At 49.2% G+C, this 25,904-nt stretch overlaps 1 protein-coding gene across 2 annotated transcripts in view; it reads left to right on the forward strand.

Annotated features, from left to right (window-relative positions):
- The window catches only part of PTPRE (protein tyrosine phosphatase receptor type E), a 162,434-nt gene that overhangs the window by 62,017 nt on the left and 74,513 nt on the right, over window positions 1-25,904 (forward strand). For both annotated transcript variants that reach the window (XM_042959885.1, XM_042959883.1), the window contains one exon: window positions 2,077-2,099. The gene's annotated coding sequence lies outside the window, so the exon portion shown is untranslated. Of the gene's footprint in view, window positions 1-2,076; window positions 2,100-25,904 lie in introns of those variants that run through there.

Genomic DNA, 25,904 nt, shown 5'->3' on the forward strand with positions numbered 1-25,904 from the left:
ATCGTTGCTTAGTTTAAAAACTAAAACAGCCTGAGTTCAAAGCTGAATTCAAAATGGTTGTGTGTGTTTTTGGTTGGTATGTAGTCAATTATGCTTATTCATTTGTTTAACCATCGTTGGGCAGGGTCCCCGCCTGGTTCTACACACTCTTGGCTTTTCTCCCTTGTGGTTTTCAGTGTGGTTTGACTCAAGCCTGCACCTTTGCTTCTGCATATCATTGGGTTTTATTTTATGATAAAATGACTGAACATTACACTGGGAGGTAGTTTTGAGCATTTCTAACGAAGGCGGAACCGTCAAGGGCACTTTCTGCTCCTGGCTTCTCACCATGCTCGGCCCCAGACAAACACACACGTCTGTCTCCCCAGCATTTTCCCAGGCTCTCTTAGGGGATTGGAAGGAGGGGACTCTTACAATTATTCTTACGAAAAGCAGTTCCCCTCACCTCCCATGATCACCAGCGGCCCAACAATCAGTGCCTCCCTCACCCTCCCGCCATTCGCTTTGTGTTATGTCGGGCCCTGCTGCACTCTGGGAACTCTGTGACTTTATATGTTACCCAACAGACTGGTTCCCAGTTGATTTTTGGTGGATTCTTTGGAATTTTCTATGTGGATGCTCATGTCATCTGAGAATGCTGAAGTCTTACTTTTTTTTCTTTCCAGTTTCAATGTCTTTTATTTCTTTTTCTTGCCTTATTACGTTGACCAGTACAATGTTATATATGAGTGGTGAATGTGGACATTCTTGCCTTGTTCCCAGTATTAGTGAGGAAGCATTCAGTCTTCCCTACTGAAGATCACATTAGCTGTAGACTTGCCCAACTAGATTTAAAATTCCTTAGCATTAGGAGAACTATTTTTTCTGCTTTTTTTTTTTTTTTTTTGACTTCGACCTACTTCCCGGGTCAGCTTCTTAATTCCTGCAACAACTTGTTATGATTGTGTGCTGGAGAGTGCTGTCTTTGGTGTCAAATATCTAGCCTGGCCATGACTAAGATAAGAAGTATTCTATTTTGGTGGAAGGCACCGGGCACCACATTAGCTACTTAAAAATAGTGGCGATCGAAACATCTCACGGCACAGATGCATGGTGACAACTCTTCATGGTCTCTAGCTCGAGCGTGAGGCTTCCCTACTAGCCGCTCACACAAGAACCCGAGGGCCGCGGCCACGAACCCGAGGGCCAGCTGAGGAGTGGATAGACAGAGCACGGTATATGGTGTACGGGAAATGAAAGAGTGTTCGTCCACAGGAAGGAACCAAGAACTGGTACATGTTCCAACATGGACGGACCTCAAAAATGTACTAAGTAAAAGCAGCAAATCACAAAACGCCACGTCCTGTAGGATCTCATTTTTATGAACTGTCCAGAAGGGACAAATCCATATGCAGAAAGTAGATTGGTGGTTGCCAGGGGAGAGGGGGTGGGGGGAGGATGGGCTGGAGAGCTAAAATGAACTAATGGGCGTGGGGTTTCTGTTGAGATGATGAAAATGCTCTAAATTTAGGTATGGTGGTGGCTGTAAAACTCTGTGGTTATGCTAAAAACCATTGAATTGTACACAGGTGGACTTTATGGCATGTAAATTATATCCTAATGAGCTGTTAAAAACGAAAAGGACATAAAAGCTAAATTATTGAGGAGTGAGCAGGCTGGATAATGATGTAGCTGGAAAACCTGGATGAGGGGCCAAGCCATGGAGGTTTTAAGAGGCGGTGTCTGGGAAGAGGGACAGAGGGCACCGCCTCGGAAGAGGGGGGCTCCCAGGCTGGGGAGTAGACACCCAGTGCTTCTGATCCAGGTCAGCCCCCGCGCCCCCCACCCCCAACACTGACAACCAGAGATCACAGGAGAGCTTGGGGCAGGGCACTTTGTGAAAGCTGATGACTGTAGCAAAAAATGTCATCATCACGTAGATAGATAGAGAGGCCTCAAGAAGACCCCAACAACGAAGCAAAAATGAGCACATCCAACTAGAGCTGTAGACCAAGAAGTGACTAGAATGAGCAACTAACTAACACAGGTAACCAGAAAACTAATTCTTTCTCTTTTTTTTTCCCCTTTCTTTTTCAGACTATAGCCTTCGTTTTCCCTGGGTGAGTACAAAACTTAAACATTTTTTTTCTGATGTGTAGTTAACAAAAAAAAAGGGGGTGTGGAATTTCATGGGATTTCGTTGTTAGCGAAGCATTATTTCTAGAGAAAGAGGGCCAGTATGATCAGCTGGTGTATTTGAATGTTACGCCTTAACCTACTTGAAGAGGCTCATATCATACTTTTGGTTACATCAGTGTGTGTGTGTGTGTGTGTGTGTGTGTGTGTGTGTGTGTGTGTGTTTGAAATCTGGCTTTGCTGTTCAGTCTCCTGAACTATATTGTTGAGAATACAATTTCAACCTGCTCTCCTTTCACTGATTTGTCTGTACTTTTCAAAGGGCCTCTCCTTATCTCGCTGAACACATTGGATGACTATTAGGGAACACAGAGGCACGTAATTGCATTGATGGTAATTGCCTCTTAAATTGATCTGCTTTGGGGGAAACTGCTGAAAAGGAGCTTTTCTGGAATGCACTTTGGGTTAAAAAAAAAAGAAAGAAAGAAACAGTGTCATTGTCACATCGTTTTATGCCTTTTGAGATCGAGGCAATGTTCCACGGCCCTGATGTCCTAGTACTTAGAGAAGGAAACACCACCGCCTTTTTGTGTTCTACTCAGTCGACTTACTGGTGTTAAGATCCCCCAAAGAAATCAAGGGAAGAAAATCTAAGAGCTCTTGAAGTGGCCGCAGTATGTGGGCAGGTGGCTCTGGGGGCACGGTGGTGCGTGTGCTCACGTTCGGTGAGTGCACCGGATGTAGGCGGCCAGGACGTTGTATTTCTCACATGCGTCACCTTGTATGAAATACTCTGACTCCCTCCTGAATTATTCTAAGGTCGCTGGGTCGATTGTTTGGCTTTGGCTTCCCCCCCTTTTGGTCTCGTGGCACTGTTCCGTCTGGGTGTAAATGCTTACGGTAGTCCCGGTGCGATCGAATGCGTGTGGGTTGTATGCACTCTTGCTCCCTGTCTCAGAGGAATGCAGATACAGCCAGCGGTTTATCGAGATAGAGAATGGGGAAGGCTCCGTTTGTCACCTGCTAAGCTAATTGCGTTGACCCTCTTCTCTATGCCATCATTATCGGATGTGAATCAGTTTTCAATGGCATGATCTACTTCAGCAAAAGTCAACAGTGGGCTCCAAGAGCGGGAATATTACTGGAATCATATCCAGGGGTAGAGACTTACGTACAAGAAGTCTTCAGTCCCTTAGTGCCTCAGAATCCTAAGCGAGAGGCATTGGCTCATCCATATTGGTTTCAATGGATATTAAACATGCTGTTCGTCAGGAGCACGGGCTCCCTATCTTGCTGGAATGAAACATTTGAGGGTCTCATCCCACAGACTCATCCCCTCCCCAAATACAAGATCCAGGTTATGATTTGTTATGACATCTGACCTTTACCCTCCTTGGCTCTTCACTCCGCACCGGTTCCTCCAAACCCAGTCTTGCCATTTGCCCATTCCAGAGTTTCCTGCCCTCTTGGCAACTCCACCTACTCCCTGGCCATGTCACTCAACCAGGTCCCATCGTTCACCTCCCTTTCTTTCTTTCTTTTTTTTTTTTTTAAGGTTTATTTATTTATTCTGTGAGAGAAAGAGAGAGAGAGAGAGACAGAGCACATGTGAGCAGGGGAGGCCCAGAGAGAGAGGGAGAGGAAGAGAGACTCCTAAGCAGGCTCCCCCCTGTCAGCACAGAGCCCGACATGGGGCTCAGACCCAAGAACTGTGAGATGACTTGGGCCGAAGTCAAGAGCCAGATGCTTCACTGATGGAGCCACCCAGCCCCCGCTTCACCTCCCTTCCAGGAGGAAAGTAAAGGTTGCTCTCGGAAGCTATGAGTTGTTAGGTAACAAGGGCTGCTTATTTTAGGAATTTTCTCTTCGATGCGAGGAAAGTCTGTTCCAAGCATAAGCCCCTGCTTTGGTGGCTACCTCATTGAAAGCCTTTGTTGGAATCTGCTGCTGGGGGCATCAGGGTTAGAACATCGGATGGCTCTCTTAGCCTAAACATTCACTGCTAAACATTTGAGTCTTGTCCCAGAGTTTCAGGATTTCCACTGACAGAATTAGTGGAAAATTAATTAATTTCTAATTAGAATTTCTAAAATTCTAAATTAATTTTAATTAATTTTAATTAATTTCTAAAATTAATTTCTAATTAGAATTAGAAATTATTTCTAATTTGTGGGCTTAGAAATTTGGTTTGGAGTCAGCTAGAACTAAATAAACAGCTCACTTTGGGCAGGGCAGGAGAGACCAAGCCCCCTGAGGTCGGTGACTGTCCCAAGCCATGGTGCTCAGGTGGTGGGGTGGCTGCAGGAGCCCAGTAGACACCTGCTGGGTGAACCCAGGAGCCCCGGGCGCTGCTCTCAGCTGTCAGTCCCTTCCTGGGGTCATTGTAATGTATAAATGAGCTCACCCCGAGTTAGCAGGTAATAAAATTGATGTAATTAACATCATCGCAAAATTATGGCAGTTGTTTCCAACGTTTAAAGATGTCATTTAGGGGCGCCTGGGTGGCTCAGTAGGTTGAGCATCCGACTCTTGATTTTGGCTCGGTTGTGATCCTAGGATTGTGGGAGGGAGCCCCGCCGTGGGTTCCACCCTGGGCATGGACCCTGCTTAAGGTTCTCTCTCCCTCCCTCCTTCTCTCTCTCTCTTTCTCTCCCTCCGCCCCTCCCCCTGCACACATGCATGCGCGCTCTCTCTCTCTCTCTCTCTCTTAAGATAAAAACATAAAAATAAGGGGCACCTGACTGCTTCAGTCTGTTAGGCATCCGACTAACAGATGATTTCACAGTCGTGGTTTCGAGCGGGCTGTGCACTGATCGTGGAGCCTGCTTGGGATTCTCTCTCTCCCTCTCCCCCTGCCCCTCGCCTGCTCACACTGTCTCTCAAAGTAAATGAATAAACTTTTTAAAAAATTGCAATTAAAAGTAAAAAGTAAAAGTACCAAGCGGGCATTTAAGTGGGTAGTGATGTATGTCCCAGGACTGTAACAGAGAGCAAAGGAGTTCTTTTTTTCTAGCCACACACCCTGATTTTTCATTAAAAAAAAAAAAGACGCTCTATATTAATATCTGGCCTTAAAAAAAAGAGTCCACTTTCCCCTGTTAAACTGGATTAAGAAGGGCCTTTTTAGCATGACCACCATCCCCCTGGTTTTCTTTTGTTTCTCCTTTTTGTACTATGTAAATACAGACTGGGGAAGTAATACTATAATTCATATCCACCATTGAACATGACCAAAGTCCCTCAACCCGACAACGCTTACGACTCTGTGGGTCTCCGTTGCCTTGTCTTTAAATAATGCAGTGGAATGTCAGAATTAAGAATTTATGCAAGACACGTAATTAAGGTTTAAATATCTTCTCCAGGCTCTGGGAGGTCTTGTTTTGTTATACCAAAGGGTATCCACCAGTGAGGAAAATTAAATGATACTGGAACTTGGCTGTTTCACTTTGGTTCTTGGAAATACCAAAGGGATAAAAGGCAATGAAATTAAAGTGCTGATATTAACAGTGAATTTTATTTTAAAATTAACTTGCGGTATTCATTCGCTAGCTGTCTCCTCTTTAATGATCGATCTTTCCTCCTCTATCAGTTTCCATATGTGTGATTTTTCTCTTCGAAGTCCCTTTTCTTCTCCGGTGTTGGCGGGAATGGCCACCAAGGCAGGAAAGGAAAAGAAGCATCTGAAGGTTTTTAAATGAGGTGCGGGGGCCTGGCCTGTGTTTGGCGAGGCAGGGCGGACCCCTCGGAACATGCCTTCTGACCACCTCAGCTGGGCCTCCGTTTCTGCAGGTGGTTTCTCTGCTGGGCTCTGCGTCTTCAGAAATGACAAGCGTGATGTATGATGTGCAGAGCTCACAAGACTTGAACACTTTCTCAGATATTTGACTTCGATTTCCTGCCTTTGCCCTGTTCTTGGGTTTTTATTGGCATCAGCGGATCCTCTGGGTTTCCTATCCGAGCAAAATGTGTTTCTCCCAACCGCGAAGAAGTTATTCTCCCGTAACTGAGATTGGAAGGTGACGGCACGTTGGAAGAATGCCTGCGGGCCGGCTGGTGACAAACGGATTCATCCCTCATTTGTTTCCATTTCCACCCCCCTCCCCCCAGGAAAGTTTCAACATTCTTCCAAGAAGTACCACCTAAAAGGGTCCGCTGGGTAATTGTTTGTCATATGCCAAAGCCATGGATATTAAGCGGTCATGGTTTCCACTTAGAGGAAATAGGAACACAGCTCTTCTATATAAACTCGTGTCTCGTCCCTGAGCTCCTGGGGACCCAGTTCAGAGCTGGAATTCTTCCACAAATCTTTTTCCAGCTGACAGGAAACCATGGATTCTCGCGGGCCGGGATGGCTCCCCAGCATCATCCCCGTAGGACCGGAGGTAAAGGGGCGCCAGAAAGGGGAACTTTCCTCGTCACTTGGGATTTAGGCCGCGGTTGTTTGTGATATAATTCCTAAGGCGTTTAAAAATCCAGTGCAAGAGTGTTAGCAGGAAGCGGTCGTTAAGGGAAAATTTGGCCAGCACCTCCGTTCGCTTTGTCCAGCCCCGTGCAGGAAATCTGGGATTTATGCTTCAGGAAACTGTTTTAATCCACCGCAGCCGGGCCAAGTGGTGCCCAGGGACGGTGCCGTGGAGAGCCGGCTGCCTCAGGGCCGGCGGGTTGTCCGACTGCCAGGAATCCATGGTGAGGTCCACCTTTTAGGAAAACAATCTCCACTTGTTGTTGGGGCCCCAGGCTGACTGGGTGACACGTCAGAATCCCAGTCATTCTAAATGGGACATTTCCTTTTTTTATTATTATTTTTTTTTATAATCAGACCCACCCTCCTAACTTGCCTTATCAGCTAGATTTGTACAGTGGCATTTTAGTTCAAAATGACACAGTGAGAACGTGGGAAGGACCTGGTCTGCAGGACAGTGAGTTGGTCCTTCAAGGAGCTTGTGATCAGGTGCACGAGGCAGGGCTGGCGTTCTGTGTGCCGGGCTTTCCAGCCTGTGCACTTCGGTGTGGAAACAGACGGTGTCCTCTGCCTGACGGTGGCGTCGGTCACACTGCGGGGAAGAGGACAGGAGGAGTATCAAACTTTTGGGATGTATGACTTTTTTTTAAATATATTTTTTTAATGTTTATTTGTTTTTGAGAGACAGAGAGAGAGAGAGAGAGCATGAGCAGGGGAGGGGACAGAGAGAGAGGGAGACACAGAATCCAAAGCAGGCTCCAGGCTCCAAGCTGTCAGCACAGGGCCCGACGCGGGGCTCGAACCCACGAACCGCGAGATCATGACCTGAGCCGAAGTCGGACGCTTCACTGACTTAGCCACCCAGGCACCCCTAAATGTTTATTTATTTTTGAGAGAGAGGGAGAGACAGAACATGAGCAGGGGAGGGGACAGAGAGAGAGAGAGAGACACAGAATCGGAAGGGGGCTCCAGGCTCTGAGCTGTCAGCACAGAGCCTGAAGTGGGGCTCGAACTCACGAACTGCGAGATCACGACCTGAGCCGAAGTCGGACGCTTCACCGACTGAGTCTCCCAGGTGCCCCCCGGGTGTGTGACTTACAGAGGGATTTCTGAGACCCCCGGGGCCACAGAATCGGGAATGAGGTCTGCACAATGTTAGGAGCCGGGACGGACCCCCATTCGATGCGGGAACTCGCTGGCCCCCAACTTTTAGTCCCACGGCCTGGGGGATGTCCCCACGTGAACTGGGACACTGGGCAACAGGAGTATAAATCCATTCTGTTCGAAGACTGACTGAGGTGACTTTTTTAAACAGCTTATTATGGTACAGAGTTTGGTATAAAATATTTAAGATGTCGGAAAACTCTCTGTGGAATTGCTGAACGAAAATCCGTCCTGTAACGGATTCTCTGAGTAGTTTTCCTTCTTGTTTTGAGTGGAAACAAGCAATAAGCAACAAGCCAGAAAAAAAAAAAAAATGGACTTGTGTGATTTTTATGATGGGGACTGATTGGATTCTAACAACTTTTTAAAAATACGTTGGTGGCGTTTAACTGATCTCAAACAACCCCACCAAGACTGGTCTGCTGTCAGCAATGATAGAGGTTTTGTGTTCAAATACTGTACGTAAAAATACGTTGAAAGCCACCCCGTTACCACGCAGTTGCTGCTGCTGCTGAGAAATGAATTTTTTAAAATCGTCATGTTGGTGGAAATTATTATTCACCAAAACAGGACTTGATCTATTTCCTGTTTTGCCACATAAGTTAAATGCCTTGTGCCGTTTATAATCACGCACACGCACGTAGAGCACTGTACAGTTTGCAGAGCTCCGGCTCACGACCTCACTCGGGCCTCCGAGATTCCTTGGAGGCAGCACGGGCGTGCGTTCTCACCTCCGCCTTGAAGAAGTGAAGACAGAGACCCAGGCCGCCTGGGAGAAGTGAGCGGGTAGGACAGTGGGAAGGGACCCACCCGTGTGCAGCGGCCCCCACCCTGGGGCACAGGTTCCCTCTGAAACCGAAAAGCTAGGCCGCACTCATTCCCGCCCCCCACAGTGAGGACGCAGCCCTGCCGAAAAGAAAGCAACATTTTCCATCATGAAAAACTATCCTTTTGCAGTTATGCGAGGCATAGAGGACAGCAATAAATGAGGACATGTCCCACGGGTCCGGCAAACGGCGTGCTGGTAGATAATTATATTTTGGAACGACTTTACGCTCAGTTGAGTTGATCTTGGCCAGCGTTCCGAGTGTTTCCACATGCTATGTGCTGACCAAATTCAGTTTTCTAATCTCTTTGCACACACTTGCCCGGCTTCCTCCCAGGTTTTGTCTGTTCCCTCCACCGGTGTGCCTCAGGCGGCCCCTGTGGGCCCATAATCGTGCCGGGTGTTCAAAACCCAAGTGGTAGGTCCCAGTTTCCGGCTTGAGGAAATATTGCCGATAGGGCCTATGTCGGAATCCTTTCTTTTGGCAGGTGGGGTTGTGCGTTTTGCACAGAACCCTAGGAGAGGAATTTGGACAGACCTAGAGTGTGAGTGACTCAGACACGCCCCTTCATGCCCTGAGCCGTACCTTCTTGGTCTAAAAAAGTAAAGGGCTGGGTGACAATTTCTTTAAGGTCTCTTCTAGACGTGAAGTTAATGATCTAGGGCGATGCCTGTCTGGATGTGGCATTAACACAGGAATCTCCCTAAAGGAGCCACTGCTGTGAATCCACCAGTTACGTCCATCTCCTTCCCTCCCGGGGGGACGTCTGTCTATACCTCCTGATGTAAATGTTTTACAACCTTCGCTCGGGAAGGAAAGCAGCCGTCCTTTGCCGCTCTCTCTGCCTCTGCTCTTGTTTATGTTAGCTCCCACTGCCTCCAAAAGAACCAGGAAGCATAGAAAGCAGGGCCTTATTAGTGGGAGAACATTTTTTTTTAATGTTTATTCATTTTTGAGAAAGGTGGAAAAACAGAGCATGAGCAGGGAAGGGGCAGAGAGAGAGAGGGAGACACAGGATCCGAAGCAGGCTCCAGGCTCCGAGCTGTTGGCCCAGAGCCCGAAGCGAGGCTCGAACCCACAAACCGAGAGACCACGACCCGAGCTGAAGTTGGATGCTTAACCGACTGAGCCACCCAGGTGCCCCAGTGGGAAAACATTTCTGAAGGGCAGTCTTCTTCCCATGATGTTGTGCGCGTGCACAAATTCAAGACTGCGAATCCTTCGGCTCTGATTTTAAAACTTGAGCAGAAACACGAGTTAGTAAAACAAAGGCCCTTTCCCCACCGTTCTGAGACCCGTTCTGGCAAATGGTTCTGGGGGTTGCATGATGGTTTGTGGTACCCGAAGAAGTGATTCCCTGGGAAGGCAGATTGCTTAATCTTTTCAGAAACCATGGAAACCCCCTGGGGCCGCTCTGCTTCCCTCTGGTGCAAGTCCTCAGCAGAAGAACAGGCTGGAAAGTGCCTGTCGCGGGAAGAAGTTAGCGTCCTGAATGCACGCGGTGTGGGCAAGATCACCCTCAGAGCCATCACTGTTTCCAAGTCCTGTTTCTGGCTTCCTTCCAACGTGAAGTCACCGCCGACATTCTGTTGTGCTGTTTCCTGTTGTGGGTGGATTTATTTAATTTTTAATGAGTGATTCACAACCCATGGCTGTCTGTTTTTCCTCCTGCTGAGAATTAAGACATGTTTCCTTTAAAAAAAAAATTGTGCTATCATCTGGGTACCGTGGTGCTCGGTGCGTTTGGGACAGGGGGACATGGTGATACCACAAAGGGGAGGCATTTAGCCTCCCCGGGACTCTTATGAAACAGCAGTGATGAAATCATCCTGTGACTATGCTGCTCCAGGGTAGAGGCGGTCGGACCTCATTATACATCCCCAGACCCTCCTTTCTCTACAAATGTTGTTGAATACCATGTAGCTGTTTAAAAAAAAAAAAAAATTCTTTTTTTCACTTTGCTACAAATCCATTCTGCTTGGAAAGCCACGTGGTCAGTATCCCTCCCGGAGAGCCCAGTAATATAATCAGTTGCCACTCACTCAAGCTTCCTCCTCGTCTGCCTGTTTACTCCAAGCGGCCTCTGTCCACCCAGCTGGGCTCATGTGCCGCCTCTGGTCCATAACCTTAATGGAAAATAGCACCGGGAGGCGGGGGGGGGGGGGCACATCCTGGGGACCAGAGCTGTTGAGCTCCTGTCTCACGGTCACTCCCTGCCAGCCTGCTTCCACTCCTTGGCAGATCAGCATCGCTCTTTCAGATGGGTGGGGGGTGCCTCCATCTGTACAGTGAGGCACTCCTGCCTGGCCTGGGCGTAGCCGGCCAAGCTCGTGCCCCACGCCTGGCACCAAGGACCCCAGCGTGGGGCTTGTGTACTGAGTCGGACCGCGTCAGAAATCTTTTTTTTTTTTTTTTTTTTTTTGCTTTTTTTAAGTAGGCTTCATGCCCGCCCGGCATAGAGCCCAACGCGGGGCTTAAAGTCACAACCCTGAGATCAAGACCTGAGAGGAGATCAAGAGTTGGGTGCAAAACCGACTGAGCCACCCAGGCGCCCCCAGAAATCTAAATAGTGCATCAGGTCCACCTGGGTGGCTCAGTCGGTGGAGTCCACCTTTGGTTCAGGTCACAATCTCACGGTTCATGGGTTCGAGCCCCATGTCGGGCTCCATGCTGATAGTGGGGAGCTTGGGGCCTGCTTCAGATTCTGTGTCTCCCTCTCTCTCTGCCCCTCCTCATCCCCCGCTTGTGTTCTGTCTCTCTCTCTCTCTCTCTCTCAAAAAATAAAATAAACATTAAAAAAATTTAAATACTGCATCAGAAATACAAATATTACATCAAGAATCTAAGTTCCCAAGACGGCTCTCCAAGTACCTTTTCTAGAAATTCAGATACCATGGCAGAAATGCAGGTGTTGTACTCCAAGTCCAAATACCTGGTCAGAAATCCAAGTGCCTGGTTAGAAATTCAAGTAGCATGTAAGAAATCCAAATACTTCTCATCAGCAGTGCAAAAGTATTTGATGATTTCACTCCTATGTGGAATTTAAGAAACACGGCAGATGAACATAGGGGAAGGGAGGGAAAAATAAGATGAAAACAGAGAGGGAGGCAAACTGCAAGAGACTCCTAAGTACAGAGAACAAACCGAGGGTTGATGGAGGGAGGTGGGTGGGTGAGGGGTGGGCATTGAGGAGGGCACTTGTTGGGATGAACACTGGCTGTCGTATGTAAGAGGTGAATCACTAAATTCTACTCCTGAAACCAATACGACACTAGATGTTAACTGACTTGAGTTTAAATTAAAAAAAAATAAAATAAATCCAAATGCTTCTTTAGGGTTCTTTAGGAACCCAAGTACCACGTCTGAGCATTTGTCACTGTAGTGCGTATCAGGTCCTCATTTTTCCCTAGAATGTGTGGCCCCTTTTCTGAAATTCATTTTAAAAGTTAAAAAAAGGTGACTTTTATTTCAGCTGGGCTCCTATGCAGTTTGTAGAAACTTGTCTGTTGTCTGAGTCGGGGTGACCCTGGGAGATACGAAACAGTTGGCAGTCGCCCCTAGTCACACAGCGCAGTGAGGCTCAGTGGATGGCTGAGGAAGCTTTTTCGTGACGTCTCTAATCCAGATTCCGCGAAAGACCAAGAACCGGTGTCGGCGGGGTCTCGGCAATCCTGGTGGGAAGTTTCTTAAATCCACAGGAAAGGGTTTTCTTTGAGGATATGGTTAAAAGAGAATTAATTACATCCTCGTCTTGGGAAATGAAAAGTCAAATTAAGCGAATGGCCTGATGAAAGAGAGCTCCCGGTTCGGCTGTAGAAACGCGTCTTTTCTTGAACTCCTGTTTTCTGTTCTCCATGATTTGTAGAATATGGAAAACATCGCTGGAACGGTCGGCTGGTTGGCTAGGAGACAAGGGGACGGAGACCAAGCGAGTTGGCTCCGCGCCTGACTGTGACCTGCGGGACGCGGCAGCTCGAGGGGCGGCCAGTGTCCTCGCCGGGACCCAGCAGCTCCCCAGGTCCACGAACGATTGCGGAAGGAGGGGGAGTGCAAGAGTGGTCGGGCACGGGGAGCGGGGGAGAGCAGGCAGTGGGCAGAAAGAAAACTCCACCTGTGCCTTCTCCACGGTGCCTGGGCGGCACTTAGTGTGAACGGGGCCAGCTACAGAAGCTGTTGGAGTGCTTGTTCAAAGTGTAGGACAAAAAGCCTTTTTCTTCCTTCTGTGGTCTCTCTCTGGACCTGTCATGCTGGGTTTTTTGGTTTTTGTTTTTTTGTTTTTTTTTTTACCTTCTATTCAGTGTCATGGTCCCTGGGGTACGGGGATACTCTAGGCAGCACAGACTGTCACAGATGCCCCAGAACGTGCCCCTCGACTTGGTAAGGAAGTGCACACATCAGGGGGCAGGAAGCAGGGAGTCAAGAACCAGCCCTGGGGGAGGTGGCAGCAGGTGGGCCAGGTGTAAGGCTGCAGGGTCCCGGAGCCCTGCGCCATTGTCCCATCAGCCTGCGCCTTCAAAACACAGAAATTCAGAGGTAAAGTTATTACAGACTTCAAGACAGCGGCTACTGGGTGTGAAACCCCATGCACCGGGCCCTTCTGAGTGTGGGTCTCTTACCACCCCGCCCCCCCCAGCAGCCCGGCCGTAAGAAATGATGGTCAGAGCGCTGGAATGTTCACTCCTGGATTTTGTAATAAGGGACTTCTGTTCCCGAGGAATGCGGTCCATTTCCAAAGAGTGTTTTATTTCTCTCTGCATCGTTAGTTTATAGGAAGGTCTTCCCTGAAACAGCCCTCGCTACCCAACCTCCAGCCCATGTCACGTTCTGCAGCCCTGTTTCACTTTCTTTATGTTGTCGTTCAAGCCCTAGTGCGAGGGTGGGGTGTTTATCCACTCTGTCCCCTGCGGGAACGTAGGCACACCAGTGAGGGCACAATGAGGGAGTGTGTGTTTATTATTCCTTACGCTGCCTCACATCCTTTTTGGAGCAAGGTGGATATAAATACACAAATGAAGTCAACTGGCACCCCGAAATGCAGAGTGCAGAGTGGGGGGGCTTGCCAGAACTCGGGCATACCTGCCAGGAGACCGACGACAGCAAAACAGTCATGTGCCTTTTGGGGCCTCCATTTGAAGGACTTAAGACGGGTCCCCGAGGCCCCTAAATTCTCAGGGTCGGCGGATCCAGAATCACACCACGGGATTACTCAGCTCGAACCACGGGATTACTCAGCTCAGCTAATGGCCCAGAGCCTGCGGTGGGGTTTGAAAGTGGACAGCCCCCAAGGCTTTCTGGGGTTTCATAAATAGCTTCGTGCAATAGGTTGTTATAAACACGTCAAAGCCTTGTTTTCCTGTGACACTGCAATATTTGGTGAGTTCTTCTGGATGGCATAGCAGAATGGCTGAAGTAAACATTGCCTGGAGTGGTTGAGTTTGCTGAGCGTTGGGGAAAACTGTCAGGTCAGGAACCTAATCATTCTTACATGCCTCATTTGTCATTTCTTTTTTTTTTTTTTAAGTTTATTTATTTATTTTGAGAGAGAGAGAGAGAGAGTACGAGCAGGGGAGGGGCAGAGACAGTGGGGGCAGAGAGAATCCCAAGCAGGCTCCTTGCTAACGGCAGAGGGGCTCGATCCCACAAACCTCAAGGTCATGACTTGAGCTGAGATCAAGAGTCAGACGCTCAACCGACCGAGCGACCCAGACGCCCGCCCCCATTTAGCATCTCTGCCCATGTTCACACTCATTCTCCACACGCGTGCGCACACACGCTGGGAAGAAAAAACCCCAGACCGCCTTGAAGCAAATGGACGTGACCTCTCTTTCTAGAATGTGTGTTAGTAGGAAGTAGGGAGCTTTCTGTGAGAGCTCAGCGAGCCGTGCACCCCACCTGCGTCTGCCTTAGCTGACGGCCCTGGCGTTTAAAGAGTCTAGTGTCTCTGGGAAAATTCACGTCGTGGACATCCTGTTGCCAGGAAGCAGCGCCACTCACTTTTCGTTTCAAGATGCTGTGAAGTCTCGTGTGTTATTCCCAGTGTGGACGTGGAGCCATGAACGATGTCTAATGATTTGGAAGGGGAGAGAGCCGGAGGAGGACACGCGATGCCGGAAGCTTCCGTTGCTCAGCAACGTGTAATTTCACCTGTGTTTCACCAAAGGCAGGTAAATGGGCAAAGCCCATTTAGTACGGGTGGCACATAAAGGGGAAGATCGCAGCACCTGCCCTGTTCAAATCATTGCTTCCACCGTGGAAAATAAGCAGCAAAGGACAGATCCGGGCGGGTCGGACACCGGTGGGCGCACCGGGAGGGCGGGCAGTGCAGCGATGCCCCATTCTTCTGCATCATACTAACTTAGCAATAAAGCACATCGAGTTGCTCAAGTTTCTAACTGTACAATCTCTGGCCTAAGAAGCCCCTTCCCGAAGGTTCACCGCTGAGGCCACCCCTGTTTTCCTAAGTGTGGCCCCTCAGTATGGAACCCATGTCTGTGCAACTGCATCCGTCCAGGATACCCCACCTCCCCGGCCCCAGCTTCCGCTGTCCGCTTCCTTGAATGTCGGCAGCTCAGCTCACGAAAAGTCTTCCTTCCAGTGAAGAAACCCACATGCCCTCAGGCTCTGCAGTCACAGAAACCGGGCTGGCGAGTCCTGGCTGTTGGGAGTTACTGTAAATGCCGCGCCCCCCCCTTTCTTTGTGGAGTGGGTGTTGCGAGAAGTGTGTCTATTCATTGTTGTAGCCTCGGTGTAAGGCCCCCATGACATTCTTTCCTGTGTGGGGAGAGTTTTCCTTCTGTTCCTAAAACAACAGCTTCTCAGCTTCAAGCCTGGCCAATCTGAATAGAGTCGTGGCAAAAAAAAAAAAAAAAAAGTAAAGCAAAGCAAAAACCAAAAAACAAATAAAGGGCATTGGCGGGGATGGGGGGGGGGGTGAGGCGGGAGTGATGGAATTTGCATTCATTTGCATGCACAAATAACCTGGCTCAAACTCAGGTTAACTTCATGATTTGGGGCCAAATTAAAATTTTTTTAATGTTGATTTATTTTTGAGACAGACAGAGAGACAGAGCACAAGAGGGGGAGGGGCAGAGGGAGACAGAGACACAGGATCCGAAGCTCAGGCTCCAGGCTCAGAGCTGTCAGCACAGAGCCCGGCGCGGGGCTCGAACCCACCAACTCTGAGATCATGACCTGAGCCGAAGTCGGACACTCAACCGACTGAGCCACTCAGGCGCCCCTTGGGGCCAAATTTAGATTTGACATTTTCCTGGAAGCTTGGCTTTAGTTAATTACCACCTTTAGGTCCACTCCAGGTTTATTTCTCCCCGTTTGATTGACACCATCTTGCTGGGAGGCCAAGCCAGCCCTTAAGACCATTTTGCTATAAGAGCCAAGGGCAGGGGCGCCTGGGTGGCTCGGTCGGTTGGGGTCCGACTTCGGCTCAGGTCACCATCTCACGTTTCGTGAGTTTGAGCCCCTTATCAGGCTCTGTGCTGACGGCTCGGAGCCTGGAGCCTGCTTCCGATTCTGTCCTCCCTCTCTCTCTGCCCCTCCCCTGCTCGTGCTCGCTCTCTCTCTCTCTCTCAAAAATAAATAATATTAAATTTTAAAAAAATAAAAAGAAAAGAAAAAAAGAGCTAAGGGCAGCCAAGTGTCCAGATAAACTCGGGGTCTGCAGAAGGTAAAGCCGTGAAGCCCCTGTGCTCCAAAGGGAGGTTTCCACCTGTCGTCTTCAAGGCCATCCCTCACGTCCCTGCTCTGCTGTGAGGCTGTCACAGGGTAGATACCCTCTTCCAGCCTGGACTCCAGGGCTGGAGCCTCAGGGAACCAGCCTCCGCGAGTTCAAGTGGAGTTCAGCACTCGAATAGTAGTACCTGCCTTGTTTTATTGTTATTGCTGTTGTTGTGTGAAGCCAGGCTTCACAGGTGAGAGCCCCCAGGAGCCCGCAGAAGCGTATGTGTATGTGTTTGTGTGTGATTGTGCGTGTGCACCGGTGACAAATACAAGCAAGACAGGAGACATACACAATGCTCAGCCGATGGTTCAAAAACGAACATGGCAGGGGTTCAATTAAAGGGAACTCCCAGCCCCCCTCCCCCAGCCCCCCCAAAAAGGTATTTTGGCCGATTTCTAGTTTTCTCACTTCTGCTTTCCGAGCAGCTCTCCTCGGGTCACTGGGAATAGTGAGAAACGTTTCCTGAAGTTCATAGAGGGGGATACGTGGTGGTACCGTGGAGGTGTTTCGTCTCCTTGTTTTCGATCTCATGGCGCGTGTTTCGGCCGTTGGGTCAAGGGCACTTTCGGCTGTCACCGCTCATCCCCGCCGTGAGGGGGAGCTGGGGCTTCTATTGACTCAGTTTTACCTAGCCAGGTGTTTGTTGTATGAAAAACCCGTGCCGTGTGAAACAAATGGCTGGGGGTAAGCGTGTGGCGTGGCTGCAGCGGGAGGGGCGGAACCCACGGCCGCCGTGCGCGGTGGCGTCACCATGGCAACCGATGGAAATAATGGCCCCCTTCGGGAATAAAAGAGATCTCAATCCTGTTGCGATCGAGCCGCGCTGGCTGTCTGCGGGAGAGATGGTCTTCGGTGATTGTTTCAGAAATGTCCTTATCAACAGACCCTGAATGAGAGGCGGCGTTTTCGGAAAATAAATGCATCTGCAGACAACCCATGTGATAATCTAAGTCACCGAGGACAGCAGGGCAGGGATTTGAGAAGCTGGGGAGGGAATACCACGGGTATGTCCCGTGCCCACCGCCGTACCTGCTCGAAGCCTGGTCACTGGCCCTGCCGCGCAGGATCATTGCTGGTTTTTGTTTTTTTTTTTTAATGGGAGGCAGACATAATTGGGAATTCAAGGAACTTGAGTATATAACTAGCACCTCCTTGGCACATAGCAAGTACTCAGTAAACAGTACTTCGGATCAAATGCTCAGGACCAAATGAAAGTCAGTGCCTGGGGCTGGTCAGAGGGATTGTAAAAGTATTAAAAAAAAAAAAAAAAAAAAGTAAGAGAGTACAGCCAACCATCCTCCAACGTCGCGGGCCACTTTGGTGGGTTTATGTGAGTGTCTCCCTGAAACACTAGACCCTGTGTTAGAACAGTCCGTGCACCTGTGACGCCAGCACTCACAGCCCCATCCTCGGGGAAGGGCACTTTCTGTATGAAGCCACCACCTCCCCGGGGATGTTCAGCCCATAGAACGTGAAACCCAGAAGCTTCCACTTTGTCGCAAGGGAAGGGGAACTTGGTAAGAACAGGCAACACGCAAGCAGCAGAGAGTTTCAGCTTTTCGGATAACAGACGAGAGAGTAATCTTGTGGGTACATTTCCCTTTTTAGTTTAGGAAGTGCTGTGGAAGAAAACAGAGATATTTTTGATAGGACTTGACTCTGCAGAGCAGCACCGTGCCTGAAATAGAACTGCTCTTTAAGCCGAGTGGAAAACTCTAGAATGAAAAAAATGTACCTTTACACCCTATTTGGGGGAAAAGGACTCCTAATGGATGTGCCAGGGAGCCTCTTTCCCGGTTCCACTGTATTTGCATTTCAAATTCCTTTTGCCTTGAAAGAACCCTTTTGAAAGTATAACATGAGCAGTGACTTTTGCTGGAAAACTGCATGTGCAGCGTGGGGGTTTGTGATCGGGGCTGACCCTGTCTTCTCCTCCCCTCCGCCTGCAGGCCCCGGGTCCTCTCCCTTCCTCTGTCCTCCACCCCCAGCCCCCTCCGCTGCCAGCAGCCAGACTGGCTTGTATGCTGCCTGTCCTACTGATTTATTTTAAGCTTAAAAAAAAAAAAATGTCACTACACCACTACGGTTATAAATTTATTTTTAAGTATTGATTTCAACGAGAGATGAGCACGCTCTCCTGTCACTTTTTCCCTGCTGGATTTTCGGCTCTGGTTTCTGATGACATCGTCTGAGTGCCTGCGGCCGGCAGCCCCAGGAGGAGAATTGCAAAGGGAAAACCCCGCGTAAATAATGTATCACCTCTCGCATCTGTAGCCCGCTTGGAAATGTTCACGTTATCAGCCGGTGAGACTCCAGCGCCGTGAACGTGGGTTTGAGCAAGGTGATCACCTAGGGGCTGCTTACAAAGTGATGCTGTGTAAGTATCCATGGATGCAGAATACAGACACGGAAGGGGATTTCCAGAAAGTTCCTCCTGTCTCTCATGGAGGTTGTGAGGAAAAATGCACTCTCCACCGGCTTTTAGAGTTTAATATCTAATGTTGCTTCTCCCTGATAAGTTAGGGATGTCATGGCCGTTCTGTTCTTCGCCAAGCCCCCGTGTGAGTTTATGCCACCAGTTGGTCAGACATAAGATCCCTGTAGGTGCTGATTCCGCAGCTTTGTTTTGTTTTGCTTTTTTGTTTTGTTTTTGCTATATTTTATTAAAAGAATTCTAAGCATACATAAAAGGAAAAAGAATTCCATACTGGAGCTCTTTTCCCCAAATAGGGCTTAGAATGAAAATATGAACAGATTCAAGAAGCATTTTCATAATGTACAAATGGTGACTAGATCCTGGACTTTTTTTTTTTTTTTTTAACATAATACTATGTACATGTGCTCTTGGTTTTGGGGCAGATTCCCATGATTCATCACTTACATACAACACCCAGTGCTCATCCCAACAAATGCCTCCTCAACGCCCATCCCCCATTTCTCCCTCTCCCCCGCCCCCTCCCATCAACCCTCTGTGATTCACGCCAGTCTTATGCCTTCCTCCTTCGGTATAAATTGCTATTTAATATAGAAGTGCTTTCTCTTTCACTTGAAATACAATAACCAAATGTACTTTAAGCAGCGAGAACATACTTAAAATTTTGGACATGCGTCTTTCAACTAATGTGAAAATTATAAAGGCATTTTAGGAGGAATTTGACCTGAAAGCTGACTAACCAATTACTTGAAACATTACACGATAAAACCGGAGGAAGAGATTTTTCCCTTTCTTTCTCTTTCTTTCTTTCTTTCTTTCTACCACACGGCTTGTGGTTGAAGGCTGTATCATATATATATATATATATATATATATATATATATATATATTTTATTTTTTTTAATGTTTATTTATATTTGAGAGAGAGAGACTGAAACAGAGCATGAGAAGGAAAGGGGCAGAGAGAGGCAGACACAGAATCTGAAGCAGGCTCCAGGCTCTGAGCTGTCAGCACAGACCCCGACACGGGGCTCGAACCCACAAACTGTGAGATCATGACCTGAGCCGAAGTCGGCGCTTAACTGACGGAGCCCCCCAGGCGCCCCGAAGGCTGTATCATAATAGTGAGCAGCACATGTTCTCATAGAGACTGTATTTGATAAATGCACGAATGACTTTTCAATTACTAACGCTACTACCTGGGTAAACCCAGACACAACTCACCTGTGAATTATTTTTGATACGTATGGTGAGAACACCTTTCCTGCTGGGAAGAAAAGAATAGGTTGCCTTCTGTGCGGTGTTTTTTTTTTTAATTTTTTTTTAACGTTTATTTATTTTTGAGACAGAGAGAGACAGAGCATGAACAGGGGAGGGTCAGAGAGAGGGAGACACAGAATCTGAAACAGGGTCCAGGCTCTGAGCTGTCAGCATAGAGCCCGACTCGGGGCTCGAACTCACGGACCGCGAAATCATGACCTGAGCTTAACTGACCGAGCCACCCAGGCGCCCCTATGCGGTGTTTTATTTCAACCAGTTTATCCCAGAACGTCAGTCTTTCCTTGGTGCCCCCTGAGCTCTGTTCTCCACTCAAAGGACGCGGTCGTCGCCCCATTACCCTGAGAATCCCTGCCCCCTGAGTGCTCAGCAGAGCAGAGCCTCATCGTACCTCAAGAGGTGACAGGAAGCTGAGCTGCCCGGCCAGCTTCCCTCAGAGCCCAGGGAGAAGGGGTCCCTGTGCATCTGGGCCTCCGCACGGAGCGTGGCAAGTGCATCCACAGTTCACGGTAAATATGTTTGCTTTATGTCGTTTGCATCAGAGAGAACATTAGACTATTTCATGTTAGAAAGTCGAGGGGGAAAACTTACTCGTGCTTTGTCGATGACGTGAACGGGCTTCCCTTGCCTCGAAGTCAACTATGAACCATCCCGTCTGTTCTTGGCTCAAGAGAAGTCTGATCGCGTGCCTGTGTACGGGACAGCATGCAGGAAAATGTCAGGGGTGCTGCGCCGCGTGCACGTGGGAAGTTCTCAAGGAGCGTTTGGTTTTCCATTTGCTTCCTTTCACGTCGGGCTGCTGGTGCGCTGGAGAAGGGCGCATCGCGGGTGAAACCGGAGCTTTCTGTGCGGGGTGTTTTGTCCCAGGTGTGCGCCGGGTGGTGACCGCGGGGTCAGGAAGTTAGTACCCAGGTGGCCACCTGCAGGACAGCTCCAAAGGAAAAGCACAGGGAAGAGCATGAGCTTCAGGAGTAAGTTGGGACTCACTCTCTGAGTCCAGGGGCCCCGGCGACAGAAACGGGTTTGAGGAGGGAGGAGGCACCAATGGGGCTGCTGGCAGGAGAAGTCCGTTATCCCAGGCATGCAGAAGTCCGTTGTCCCGTCTTCCCAGCGCCGTGGCACAGAGCAGGTGTTCACAAAGTCATTCCTGGGGCGCCCGGGTGGCTCCGTCGGTTAAGCGGCCGACTTAGGCTCAGGTCATGATCTCACAGTTCGTGGGTTCGAGCCTCGCGTCGGGCTCTGCGCTGACAACTCGGAGCCTGGAGCCTGCTGCCGATTCTGTCTCCCTCTCTCTCTCTACCTCTCCCCCACGCTCTCTCTCCCTCTCTCTCTCTCTCTCAAAAATAAATAAACATTTAAAGAAGTATTTTATGAGTAAATAAAAGTGAACGAAATGACAGGCAATGTCAACTCGTTTTTGCAAGGTTTGTCATATATGATATGTTCTGTCCCTCTCCACCCACCGTGCATATATACTTACATAACGTAGAGTATTGAAAAGCAGCATGGGCCTTGGAATTAGACACTGGGTTCGAATCCTGGCTTGTCACTATGTCACTATGAGACCTCATTTGAGCCAGGGCCCAGGGGGCCCAGATGAGACCGCTCTTGTGATGCACGGCCATACCACCTGCCTGGGAGCAGGGCCCAGGCAACATCGCTGTTACTACCCTTCTTGTTATTTCTGCCTTCCTGTTCTCCTGATGCCCCCGGAGAGCAGTGATTTGTATTTCCTTGGGAAATAAATTTTAAAAACCAGCCAGGCTCTAGGGCAAAAACAAAACGAAACAAAACAAAACAAAACAAAACGAAAAAAAACAACTTGCAAAATATTTTCTAATGCATTAAAGAATATGAGCCCTGTCAGTTCTGAAGCAGACTATAAGATTTGGATTTTAAAACTATACCTTGGGGGCGCCTGGGGGGCTCAGTCGGTTGAGCACATCTGACTTCAGCTCAGGTCACGGTGTCACAGATGGTAAGTTCGAGCCCCACATCGGGCTCATTGCTGTCATCCTCTGTCCCCCCCCCCCCGTTCCTCCCCTGCTCGCATGCACTCTCTCTCTCCTCTCTCTCAAAAATAAATATTTAAAAATTAAAAAAAAAAAACTATACCTTGTTACATTCATCCTGATTATAGTCAAAAAAAAAAAAAAAAAAAAAAGACCTAACTTAATTAGTGTGAATGTCACCGCGTAACTTCTAATCATGAGTGTCATTTTCAGTACCTGCTCACCATGTAATTCAGCACAAAGGGACCAGCAGAATATCAGACTAGAATTTCATCAGGAGACATGACGAATGCAGAAGGGGGAAGGTTTAGAGCTTGGAAGCCCGCATGGGGCCCCCCTGTGCCTGCTGGCACATCCCATCTGCAGCGGTGGCTCCGGGGCTCCGGGCGCCCCCACCCCGGGTGTGCGCCCCTTCGGCCTCGGGAAGCTGTGTCACGACTGCCACACGTCACTCCGTGTTTCTGTGCCGTTTCCTTTCCTGGAAAGTGAGGATCCGAATGGCCCCACTCTCTTACTGTTGTGGCAGGGGTTGAATGGGTTAAAGATGGAAAGCACTTAGTACTTAGCTCTGAGTGCACAGTACTCAGTGGATGCTGCTTACTCTCGTTTCTGCAGATGTCCTTGGCTATGAAGGAAGATCTTGGAAGCCAAAGGGGGGAGGGTGCCTTTTATCCCAAAGTACAGCGTGCGGTGGTCCTCGGACGATCTGTCCTTACGGCGATATCATTCGTGTACTGTAACGTTAGCTATCTTAAAGAGAACAGTTAAGGAGCGCTTAGTGCATCCGTCAGGTTGTGTAGCTTCTATCTCTACCTAGTTCCAACACATTTTCCTCAGCCCAGAAGGAACTCCCGGCAACCCGTAGCCATCACTCCGCATTTCCCCCTCCCCCCCAACCCCAGGCAACCAGTAATCCGCATTCTGTCTCTCCTGATTTAGTATTCTGGCTGTTTCACATAAACGAAATCATACAATCTGTGACCTTTCTGTCTGGCTTCTCTCCCTTAGCAGTATCTTTTGAGGATCATCCACGGCCCAGCATGTGTCCATACATCCTTCCTTTTCATGGCTGGATAGCAGCCCATTGGGTGATGGGCCACATCCGGTTTATCCATTCATCCACCAGTGGATCTCGAAGTTTTCTGCCTTCTGCCCATTGTGGACGGTGCTGCTGTGACCATTCGGGTCCACGTTGTGTTCGGGCGTGCCGTTCTCAGTTCTCTCCAGTGTATACCCAGGGCTGGGATTACCGGGGCCATCGTAACTCTGTTTACCTTTCTGAGGAGTTGCCAGAGTCCCCTGCAGTGGCCACGCTGTTTTATGTTCCCACCAGCCACGTATGAGGGTTCCAGCCCTTTCACTCCCTCACCGACCCTTTTTAGTTTCTGTTTTTAAAAAATGATAGCCACCCTAGTGGGCGTGAAGCAGTTATGTGATTGTGGGCTTGACGTGCGTTGCCCCAACGATCGGTGGTATTGAGCATCCTTTCGTGTGCTTGCTGGCCAGTCAGAGGTTTTCTTTGGAGAAATGTCCACTCAAGTTCCTTGTCCATTTTGGTTTTGCCTGAGTTACTTGTCTTTCTCTTGCTGAGCTAACAACAGTGTTTTTGTGCATTCTGGACGCAAGATCCTTACCCACTACGTCGTTTGCAAGTATTTTTCCCATTCCATAGGTTGTCTTTTCCCTTTCTTGATAGTATCCTTTGATGCACAGAAGTCCTTGAGGGTTTTCGGTGGAAACTGAGCTCCGCAGTGAAACACTTTGAATCACAAAGAGACAAAGTCCTTCCCTTCTTTATTCTCCTCCTGTCTTCCTCGGACTCAGAGAGGCTCACCTTGGATCCAGTGTGCCCTCAACATCTCTGCAACTTGCTCGTCTACCTTGTTAACGAAAGGACGGCAGGCTTTGACCCAAGAGCCTTCATTTCACAGTTCCCCTTCCCCACGGTCCTTGAGTTTATCGTGAAGGTCAGCTCTGGAACCGGCGAGCAACGCTGCCTCTTCCATTTACACTAATGACAAAGAGTTTCTTTCTGGGGGCGGCTGGGTGGCTCGGTCGGTTGAGCATCCAAATCTTGGTTTCGGCTCAGGTCACCATCTCACCGTTGGTGACTTCAAGCCGAGTCAGGCTCTGGGCTGTCAGCTCAGAACCTGCTTGGGATTCTCTCTCTCCCTCTCTGCCCTCCCCCTAGTGTCCATCTTTCCAAATAAATAACCTTAAAAAAAAGTTTCTTTTTAAAATTGCGTATTTGGGGGCGCCCGGGTGGCTCAGTCGGTCGAGCGTCCGACTTCGGCTCAGGTCATGATCTCGCGGTCCGTGAGTTTGAGCCTGGCATCGGTCTCTGTGCTGACGGCTCCGAGCTTGGAGCTGCTTCGGGTTCTGCGTCTCCCCCTCTCTCTGCCCCTCCCCTGCTCATGCTCTGTCTGTCTCTCTCTCTCTCAAAAATAAATATTCAAAAAAAATTTTTTTTTAAAATTGCATATTTGATTTTCTCAGAAAAATGAGTGGATGATGTGAGGAAGCTTGTGAAGGCGGTGAGAGAGCCCCTGGGTGTCCCTGAGCAGGCGGCAGGTGAGGGGTGCATGAGGACCGCCAGCCTGGTGATGGGGTGCAGAGGGGGTGGACAGCACCGGGCAGGCCTGCCCCCGCGGGCTCCTGCACGCCGCGTTCCGGGGTTATACTAGGCCCTGTTCCTCCCTGAGCTCTCACCGCCGTCGGGTGAGGTGAAGAAGGTCTTGACCTTCCGGGAAAAGAGACAGAGTACAGGAAGGCTGTGAAATTTGCCTGAGAGAAGGATGTGGTGGGACCTAGTGACGGATGAATGTGGCACATGAGGAAGGAGGCGGGTCTGGAAGGATCTGGAAGGATCCAGCAGCCAACAAAGGGAGACATGGGCAGACAGGACACTAGATCACTAGATGCATTTTTAGAAACCTTTCTTAGCTCAGCACCTGTATGAGTCTGGTGGGGTTGTTGTAAGACATTAATACAAACTCGGTGGCTTAAACCAAGAGAAGCGTGTTCTGTCATAGTTCTGGGAGCTGGAAGCGTGACACCAAGGTGTCAGCAGGGCCACACCGCTTTTGATGGCTCTGGGAGGGAGTCCTTCCCACCTCTTCCAGCTTGGATGGCTGCTAGCAACCCTTGGCTTCCTTGGCCTATGGCCGCAATTGGCCCTTTTCCACCTCGTCCTCACGTGGCCTTCTGTGCGTGTGCGTCCGTATCCTCTCTTCTTACAAGCCACCAGTCAGTGGATTCAGGGCCCGTCCTAATCGCTCATGACCTCGTTTCCACTTAACTCATTACATCTTCAGAGACTCTATTTCCAGACAGGTCACGTTCCCAGTGCACCCGAATCTTGCAGGGAACACAATTCAACCCATGGAAGTTGGCGGTTTCTCCCCTTCTGCTGGAGGTCTTGGGGGTAGTAATGATACCGTTGGGTTTCCTAAGACCAAACCCAGTGCCTCCACCTCCTCTCTGGAGTTCTGGCCTCAGTGGGGGTCTGCGCCACCAGGGTCCCCGGGTGCAATTTCCCAGACCAAGGAGAAAGCGGATTTTCACGGGCCAGGTTAAATCAGAGCACCAGAATCAATGTGGAGGTGCCCCTTACACACTTCGATGATTTTGACATGCAAATGACTGCTTAAGTCTCTTTCCTCCTGTCTGAGCCAAATAGAAATTACTGGGAGGCTTACAGTGTCTCAAGTTGGTTAAATTGTGTTTACGTAGTTTCTAGAAACAAACTAGAGACAGAGTAGTCTTTAGGCCGTGTTGATCCTGGGAAGCGTCCCTGTGGAAAGGCTCCCTGCGTGGAGTGGCAAGGCAGCTGACTTTTCTTCTGACGGCCTGACTTTGCCCGACTGGGGGTACAGCA

The sequence above is a fragment of the Panthera tigris genome, chromosome D2 (assembly GCF_018350195.1).
Source record: "Panthera tigris isolate Pti1 chromosome D2, P.tigris_Pti1_mat1.1, whole genome shotgun sequence".
NCBI classification, from domain to species: domain Eukaryota; kingdom Metazoa; phylum Chordata; class Mammalia; order Carnivora; family Felidae; genus Panthera; species Panthera tigris.